The following is a 10,478-nucleotide window of genomic DNA, read 5'->3' as shown; positions in this document are numbered from 1 at the left end:
TAATTGTAATATTCACTTTCAATTAGTTCTGGATAATCAGATTTAATATATAACCCGAAAGCAGCAGCTGATTCATGAATCTTTTTAATAGTATTTGTTTTTGGTGGTTCATCTGAAAAAGCATTTTCATTAGAATTTAATTTCTTTCTTTTATAATATATTTCTTTTCTATCTTGATCAGTTAATTCTTTATTTAATGATTCAAAATCTCCATATATTACAAATGGTACTTTATTTTTGTTATCATATTTTTTGAATTCTAATATTTTATCCTTTTCATTTGGTAAAACTAATTTACAATAATCATGATTTTCACATAATTGTTTATGATTTAATAATGTACTTTCATTACTGAATCTATGTAAACATTTTCTACAAAGATATATTTTATGGTGATCATTTTCTGATTTAAAAAATAAATCGATTTGTTTAATCCACATATAATGATTCTCATAATATAGTATATCTATAAGATCATTTGAATCATAATCTTTTGATAGATATAAAGGTTCTAATGTATAATGTTTTATATTGTTACCTTTTGTATTTGGTAATTTGATTAAATCAAATACATTTATCATTATATTATTATCTCTATCTATTTTTGGGATGTTTTTAATTATAACAGGATACTTATCTATCTTATTATTATTTTCAAATTGTTTATAATGAGTTAATCTAAAACTATGTTGTTTATAATCTTCAACTGGGTGTAAACAACTTATTATAGCCCATAGAAAACATTTATCATCTTCATTTTGTACATTTATAACAGCATTAGTTTTAAATGGTAGTTTAATATAACTCGATTCTTCAATATCTGGTTCTTTATAATATGATACATTATTTTCATCAATTGGTTTTGATTTAGTTAACTTATTATATTTTGTGTTATACACATGTAAAGTCATAAATATTATTTCATCAAATATTAAACCAGATCCTTCAAAATATTTCTCTTCTATTTTAGTTTTTACTTCATTATAACATGTATCTAATTTATCATCTATATGTTGTTTATATATAATATGTTGTGAATGATAATTTATATTATATATTGGTTTATCTTCAGATTTTATGAATTTAAGTTTTGATGAAATACTTATTTTGGGATATTCAACATCAGTTATTATTTTTATTATTTCTTCCATATTTTCTAAATGTTTTTTATTTTCTTCTAACGTTTTTCCTTTATGAAATTTAAACTCGATAGCTGCTGGGCCAATATCACTTTTAAATGCTTCGGTTATCTCAATATCTTCTTTATTATCCTCTCTATATCTTTTTTATTATCCAATAAATTAATATATTTTCTTACATCTTCCATGTATGGTCTTTTATTGTTTAATTTATTTTTTATGCTTTTAATTGTCTTCTGTTTCTTATCATTATCATTATCAAAATAATCTTCAACTAAAATATCATTATTCTTATTTCTAATATGGCTTTTAGATTTTAAATGTTTATTATAATATCTTTTATCACTGAATGATTGATTACATGTATCACATTTGAATGTTTCTTTTTCATTCTTTAATTCTTCTAATTTAGTTTCTAATATATCATCTTCATATTCTAGTTTCAATTTATCCTCTAAATGTGTTTTAGTTTTATTGTGTCTTGCTTTTTGGGATTTATCTAAATTGATATTACATGTTGGGCAGTAGTACTTATTTGCTTCCATTTTAATACTAAATTTTTTATTAAAATTGATTTTAGAAGTTCAATGATTTATATCATGTATTATTTCAATCACACTTTACTAACACTTTTAATGTTTAATAATCTAACTCACACAAATATGAATATTGAAATAATGTTGTAAATATATACTTTTATATTGAATAATCTGTCAATTTAAATGTTATTCATTTATATGATTATTTTAGGAGTAATAGGGGTAATGGGCTTTCAGGTTAAAGGTTGAATGGTCGAGTTCATTAAAAACAAAACATTAAAAGTAATTTAAAACTATAATATATTTTCATAACCGTGTGTATTTCAGTTGAATAATAGAATAATTATTATTATTAAAATATATTTGATTATATGAATTTGTGTATTGTAAATAAATCAATTGGTCGCGGAGTGACATTAATGTTTTGTTTTTAATGAACTCGACCGTTCGACCTTTGGCTTGAAAGCCCATTACCCCTATTACTCATAAAAGTGAACACGGAGAGCCTACAAATATCTACATATTAGATATAGATATATAGATATTTGTAGGCTCTCCGTGTTCACTTTTGATGTTCTCTAATACCGATGGTGCGGTGCGGATGTGTACTTTTTTACTATTTATGGACGCAAAGAAAACTTTGCCAGGTCATGGTTACCAATATAATGAATAACCACCATGTCTTCATATTCAAATGCATGCTTCATAAATTCTCTTGTTTTCCCACTTTCAATATTCAGAAGAAAAATTGTCTTCCAGCATGCATTAACTCCATTTCGTGGGAATAACCTACGCCCATTATTGAGCCATCTGTATTAGTAATAGGAAATGTGTTGTTTCATACCAGAGGTCGAAGGTCGAGACACCACTCATCACCACAAGTAATTTTTTTTCCTAATAAATGGGGGAGAATGAACACCAGCCAGAAAATAATAATGTTAATAAAATCACTATTATTGCCAATATTGTAAAAAATACATCGATAAATCCCAAAAATCACGACATGAAAAAACTGCAAATCATATAAAATGTAATAGATTTTGAAACACTAGATAATACAAATGAAAGAAAAGAACGATTAGATGATATGAATGTGGATGAAATAAAATGTGAAGTTTGTGATGAATTTATAACAAAAAGGAATTATAATAGACATCTCGAATCACAAAAACACCATCAAAATTTGAGTAATAATGTTTTATGAAAAGATTATTTCGATGATAAACCTCAAAAAGTAAAAAAAACAACTTCAAAAACTAAATCCATTTCAAATAAACCTAACATGGAAAATGTTAGAAATTATATTGATTCACTAGAAATAAAAGATACAATTGAAATATTAGAAACATTACGTAGTAAAATTGGTCCTGCAGCTATTATATTTAAATTTTCTAAAGGTACAACAATAGAAGATTATAGTAAATTTAATGAAATAATAGAAAAAATACTAGATTTGATAACAGATGTTGAATATCAAAAAATTAGTATCTCTGGGAAAATAAGTTTTTAAAGTCAGAAGATAAAATGGATTATAATATTCAAACACTCTCTGAAGAAATAATTTCAAAAACACAAATAAAAGAGAAATTAGAAAAAATATTTAATGAATTTAAACGTCATATTGAAGAAAGATATTTTGAGGGTACTGGCTTAACATTGAATGAAATTATATTTTTAGATTTAAATGTTTATAGTACAAAAAGAAATAAAACATCAAAAAGTAATAAAATGTTTAAAAATGATTCAAACTTTACAACAGAAAAGGAGTAATAAATATTCAAAATGAAGATAATGTTTTCTATGGTCAATTATTAGTCGCTTCCACCCAACAGAAGATATTACGCATAGTTTTAGGATAACAAATTATCGGAAATATGAAACATTATATAAAATTGATCAATATCCAGTAACTATAAAAATGATACCCAAAATAGAAAAAATTAATAATTTAAAAATAAATGTATTAGAATTAATGCAATTACCAAAGACAAAAGGTGAAAATATTAAAGATTATACATTGGAAGCTTTATATTTAATAGAATATTATGATGATGAAAATGCTATAGATTTGTTATATTACAAAAAAGATGAAAATGAACATTATATGTGGTTAAAACAAATTGATTTATTCTTTAGAACAGAAAGTGATCACCATAATAAATTTATCTATGTAGAAAATGTTTATCTAAATTTAGAACTGAGAATGCGTTACTAAAACATAAAGAATTATGTGATAATAAAGATTTTTGTAAACTAATAATGCCAACAGAAAAAGATTATAAATTGAAATTTACTAATCATATATTTAAAAATATTGTTCCATTAGTAATTTATGGGGATTTTGAATCGTTGAATAAAGAATTAACTGATCAAGATAGAAAAGAAATATATAACAAAAAGCAATTATTAAAATCAATGGATAAAGGAAATGAAGTAAATGAAGATATAATTCAAGACCCACCAATTATTAATACAATTAAAAAAATTCATCAAAGAGCTGCTGCTTATGGAATTTACATAAAATCAAATTATCCTGAATTATATGAAAGTCAATATATTTCTTTTAGAGGTGAAAATGTAGTTAATGATTTTTGTAACAAAATAATTGAATTGGAAAGTGATTTTGCAGAATTATTAAACAAAAATAAAAGAATAGTTATGACAAAAGATGAAATTAATTTTAATTATGCAACTCATTGTTGTTATTGTGAAAAACGTTTTTATTCATTTGATAAAAAAGTTAGAGATCATGATCATTTAAATTCAAAATATCGTCGAGCTGCTCATGAAGATTGTAATTTACAAGCTAAAAAAGTAAATTTCGTTCCAATATTATTTCATAATTTATCCGGCTATGATACCCATCTATTTATAAAACAATTATCGGGAAAATTGGGCGCAATTAATCAAGAAATAGAAGAATATAATGCTATGAATGGTATGAATGTAAGAAAATATGATTTTAAACTATTAGCTAAAACATCTGAAAATTATATTTCATTTCAATTTGGTTGCATTAGATTTTTAGATTCTTATAGATTTCTAGCAAGTTCATTAGATAATTTATCAAAAAGTTTAGTTGATAATGATTTTATAATAACTCGATATTATTATCCAAATGAACAAGATTTTAAATTATTGAGATATAAAGGTGCAATTCCTTATTCATTTTATAAAACACACAATGATTTTAATGTAACAGAATAATTAAAAGATAAATTTTACGATCAATTAAATGAGGAGTACGTGAAAGACGAAGTGTTTAATAGAACATTAAATATTTGGAACCATTTTAAGATGAAAAATCATGGTGAATTAGTTGATTTATATTTAAAATCAGATGTTATGATATTGGCTGACATATTTGAAAAAATTAGAGAAGTTAATTTGAATCATTTTAATGTTGATCCTTGTTATTGCTACTCTAGTCCTGGTTTAACCTGGCAATGTGGTTTAAAATATACAAATGTAGAATTAGATTTATTAAAAGAACCAGACATGGTTTTATTATTTGAAAAATCAATTAGAGGTGGAATTAGTGGTGTTATGGGTGATAGATATCTTAAAGCAAATGATGAATATAAATTATTATATATTGACGCCAATAGTTTATATGGTTGGGCAATGATGCAACCTCAACCATACAAAAATTTTATATTAACAGAAGTTGAAAATGAGGATAAAACTGATTGGGAAAGCACAATTGCGAGTTTAAAAGATGAAGCACCAATTGGTTATTTCTTTGTAGTTGATTTAGAATATCCTGAAAATATAAAGTTTAAAACAAGAAACTTACCTTATTGCCCAGAACATTTAACCGTAGATGATAGTTATTTAAGTGAATACCAGAAGAAAATAAAACCGAAAGATCATGTTTTTACAGAAAAATTAATACTTACTCAAAATAATAAATACAATTATATTGTTCATTATAGAATGTTAAAATTTTATCTTAAACAAGGAATGAAATTAAAGAAAGTACAAATCAAATATCAAAAACAGATTTTGAAAAAGATTTCTTCAAATTAATGAATAATAGTTTTTATGGTAAAACATGCGAAAATATTAGAAATAGAAATGATATTGAATTAGTAAATAATTCTGAAAGATTAAGACATTTACAATCAAGTCCTAGACATTTAGGAAATAAAAGATTTGAAGATTATTTAACAGCAGTTAAATTAAAAAGAACGTCAATGAAATTTAATAAACCTATATTCATTGGTTCAACTGTTTTAGAAGTATCAAAATTATTAATGTATGATTTTTATTATAATGTTTAACAACCACTTTTTGGGGAAAAGCATATTGAAATATTATGTTTTGATTCTGCAAAAGCTGACACCCCAATGTTATTAAAATGTAATGATAAAATATTGATGAGAAGAATTTCAGAAATAATTCCAAAACAAAATGAATGTTATATTTCATATGGTGAAAAAGAATTAATACAAATAAATGGTTTAATGGATGAAAAAAATTAAAGAATATTATTAGGCATAAAACAAATAAGTAAATCTATAGAGTTAGAACTAAATTAGGGTTTGTAGATGTTACAGAAGATCATAGTTTAATTAAACGAAATGGTGATGAAATAAAACCAACTGATATAAAAATTGGAGATGAATTATTACATAAAAGATTTTTCCAAAGAATGAATCATATGTCATTTGATGAAATAATTGATTATATTTATAATATAGAACCTGAAACATTAGAAGAAAAAGAATATTTTATCAAAGGATTTTTTATGGGAGATGGTTCAGCAGGTGTGTATAATTATGTTTGGGGTAATAAATATTGTTGGTATTTATGCAATCAAGACTTAAAATTATTAGAAAGAATAAAGAAATTCTGTGAAGAAGTTTATTCACATAAAACATTTAGAATCATGGATGTTATGAAATCATCAGCAGTTTATAGAATACTTGTAAATAATCCTAAAGATTTTGCTATAAAATATAATGATGAATTCTATATTCATGCAATAGTGAAAAGTAATACTTCAACAAAAAAAAAGATAGTTCCAGATTATGTATTAAATGCAAAAAATAATTTAAGAAAGTGGTTCTTCATTGGATTCTATGCCGCAGATGGCACTAAAAAATTTACAAATGATAAAAAGATAACCTTTGCACAGAAAGGAAAAAATGCTATATCAGGATTAAATATATTATGCAGTTCATTAGGATTTAATATGAATATAGAATTAATTAAATCTAAACCAAATTGTTTTAATTTAAGGCATGTAGAAAAAGAATTAACAGAAGAAGTTAAAGATTTATTTGAAATATATAACCCATCAGATTATGTTTATGATTTATCAACTGAAGATGGTACATTTAACTGTGGATTTCCATTAATTGCCAAAAATACTGACAGTTACATACTAAAAATCAAGACAAATGACATAACAAAAGACTTAAAAACATTAAAACATCATTTTGATTTTAGCAATTATCCCAAAGATCATGAACTATTTAGCAATGATAATGAAAAGATTCCTGGTAAATTTAAAGATGAATTAGGGGGTGATGAAATGATTGAATTTGTTGGGATAAGAAGTAAAATGTATAGTTATAGAACAAAAGATCAAGAAGCTAAAAAGTTAAAAGGAATAAAAAAACATGTGGTTGATAAACATATAGAATTTCAAGATTATATAAAGTGTTTATATAACTCAATTGTAATGAAACACAAAATGAATTGTTTAAGATCAGAAGATCACGAGATGTACATTAATAAAGTTGAAAAAACTAGTTTCAATCCATTTGATGATAAAAGGCATACTTTAGATGATGGTATAAAACCATTACCTTATGGCCATTAAAACTGAAAATCAATATCATCATACTCAAAATCACTATTGGCTTCTTCATTTTCATTTAATTGTTCCTGTATAATTTGTTTAGGTTCTTCTTCCATTTCATTTTTCTCATTTAAATAAAGTTCTATCTTGTACCACATTTCATCTCGCTCTCTTTGTTTCTTTTTGTTTGTTAATTCGTCAAATGGAATTATAATATCGATGTTTAAATAATTTACAATCTTATTTAAAAAGAATTCATAATTAATTGAATCTGTTATTCTATTTTCCAAATGATACATAAATATTTGTTTGAATGTTTTTTTTATATTTTCCATATCTTCTTCTGTTAATTTAGGTTTTTCATAATAATCATCAAATAATAAATATAAATACATTTTCTTTTCTTTTGTGTTAAATGTTGATGGAATAATTGTTTCTGGTGTATGATCTTCTATAGAAAATATTTTAAAAATTTCTGTTAGATAATTTAATTTTGGTTCAATGAGAAAATCTCTAGTTTTTTCTTCACCCCATAAATTCTTTTGCCATCCACATTCATTACAAAATAACACAGTACCTTCTTGCCTTAAGGTCGCATAATTACATTGTGGGCATTTTTGTTTATAATTTATTGGTAATAGATCTTCATTAAGCTCCTGGTATTTTCTTACGTTTTCTTTATGTTTTATTGTTCTATTATGTAGATTTGAATTACTTGTTGTAATAATCAATTTACAATATTTACAATAATATGTTTTTCTTGTTAATTCATTATATTGTTTTTCTAACTTTTCAACTGTTTCTTTATTATCTGGTAACGTTTTCTCATATTTTATTTTTTCTAATAAACTATTTTTTCTTTCATTGAATTCAGTTTCAAATTTATTAGAAATTTTATCTATATATATTTTACGAAATTGATGATTCTCCCAAGCTTCTATATTTTCAGGACTAAATTTCATTCGACAAGGCTCGCAGAAATGATCTTTTATATTATCCTTGTCATATAATAAGAAAGGTCTTTTCCAAATAATTTCAGGTTCAACTTCAACAGAATTACTATTACTTTCGTTACTATCAACATTAGCCGTTGCGCCATTAATTTTACACTTCTCTGAATGTTTTTTAACATAATTTCTTGAGAATAATTTTTTACATTTTGGGCAGTTTATTTTAGGGGGTTTATAATTTTCATCATGTTTTTTCATATGTCGAGCCATATTACTTTTTCTTAGAAGTTCACCACAAATTTCGCATGGTACCTTCTCATCCATTTATTTAGGAAAAATTTTGTTAAAATTAATTTTTAGTGATGAGCGGTAATTTTTTTATGTTATAAATAATGGTAGAATTAAAAGAATACAGAATATTTGTTGATTCTAGAAAACTTACAAATTATAAATCACATAATTTACTAATACAATTAGATAGAGAATTTAAGAATTGTGTTGATTTAAAATTAGTAAATATAAGTTTATGTAACTCATTTTACAATATATCGGATAAAAGTCTAGAACATTTAATTTTTTCAATCTTTTACAAAAAAAGGAATAAATGGTTTTTTATATATTTAAAACCAGGATTATATAATTTAGATACATTAGCACAAGAAATTAATAGAAAAGCTCGAGCTAAATTAGGAAGTGATTCCGGATTAAGTATTAGATTTTCAAAAAGTGATAGTTCTAATAAAATAAAGATTAGGTTAGCTCATGAAGAACAATTTAAATTTACAGTAAGAAAACCTTTAGCTAAACTGTTAGGAATTAACCCAGATATTGTTACAGTAAACGCAGAAGGTAGATCAAACTTAATACCTTACACACATTTCTATATTTATTGTAATTTAATTGATCCTACAAAAACATTTGAAGCAACTAAAGATACAACATGTAATTCTAGTATACTAAATATTTTACCATTAAAAAATGTTAAACAATTTGGAACTCAAATAAATCATAATTTAACTGAATGTGATTTCAAACCTTGTATTCCACATTTTAATAATTTTAGATTAGAAGTAAGAAATCACAATGGATACTTAATTGATTTGAATAACTTTCCTGTAATTTATGAATTAGTTATAAGATGTAGAGAGTAATTTTTTCATTATATAAATGGATATAACTGTTGGACCGAGTATATGTTTTGGTTTTGATTTTAAACGTGAGAAAGAAATGAAATTTAACATTAATGATGTAATTATACATATTAAAAATATTGCATTTTCTAATGAAACAACATTTGAGTATGAAACAACAATAGATAAAGAAACTTTAAATGTAGAAAAGATTACTAATTTAATTAGAGAATCTTTAAGATTTTATGGATTAGATGAAGATTTTATCATCGATGATATTAAAAACATAATAATTGAAATATATACAAATGAAACTAGTAATGAAATAAATGTTGAATTAATCATAAATAAGTTAACTAAACATTTTGAAGATAGTAATTTTTTTGATTAATAAATGAGTGATAATAAGTGGATAATAACTGGATTATATAATGGAGCATTACTATCAGTTGGAACTGTTGGTTATTCAATGGTATTAAAAAATGTATTCAAAATGGGAAGTGTTAATGTTGATAGATTTGATATAAATGATATTTTAAAATTAACATTAGCAGTTACTTTATCTAATTTAACTATTGATTATTTGGAAAAACAAAAATATATTCCTCCCATATAAATGCGTAATTATTTTACTAAATAAATGGCTTCTGCAATTATAACTATTATAGGATCGGCAATTGTTAACGCTTAAGCATTTACTGGTGGTGGTTATTTATTTATGCATATTGATTAAAATAGTTCATTAGGAGAACAAAGAAGACATAACTTAGCATTAGAGAAATATAATAAAGCAGCAGAAGAATGAAGAGAAAAGAGACAAAACTATATAGTGTTTATCGAGTTTTACGCGACCTTAAGGCTTAGGTCTACCGGAACTGACCTTTACTGTCTCAAACACAGTATAATTGTTG

Source organism: Tubulanus polymorphus, chromosome 7 (assembly GCF_964204645.1).
Source record: "Tubulanus polymorphus chromosome 7, tnTubPoly1.2, whole genome shotgun sequence".
Taxonomy (NCBI): Eukaryota; Metazoa; Nemertea; class Palaeonemertea; order Tubulaniformes; family Tubulanidae; genus Tubulanus; species Tubulanus polymorphus.
This window is presented reverse-complemented; position numbering follows the sequence as displayed.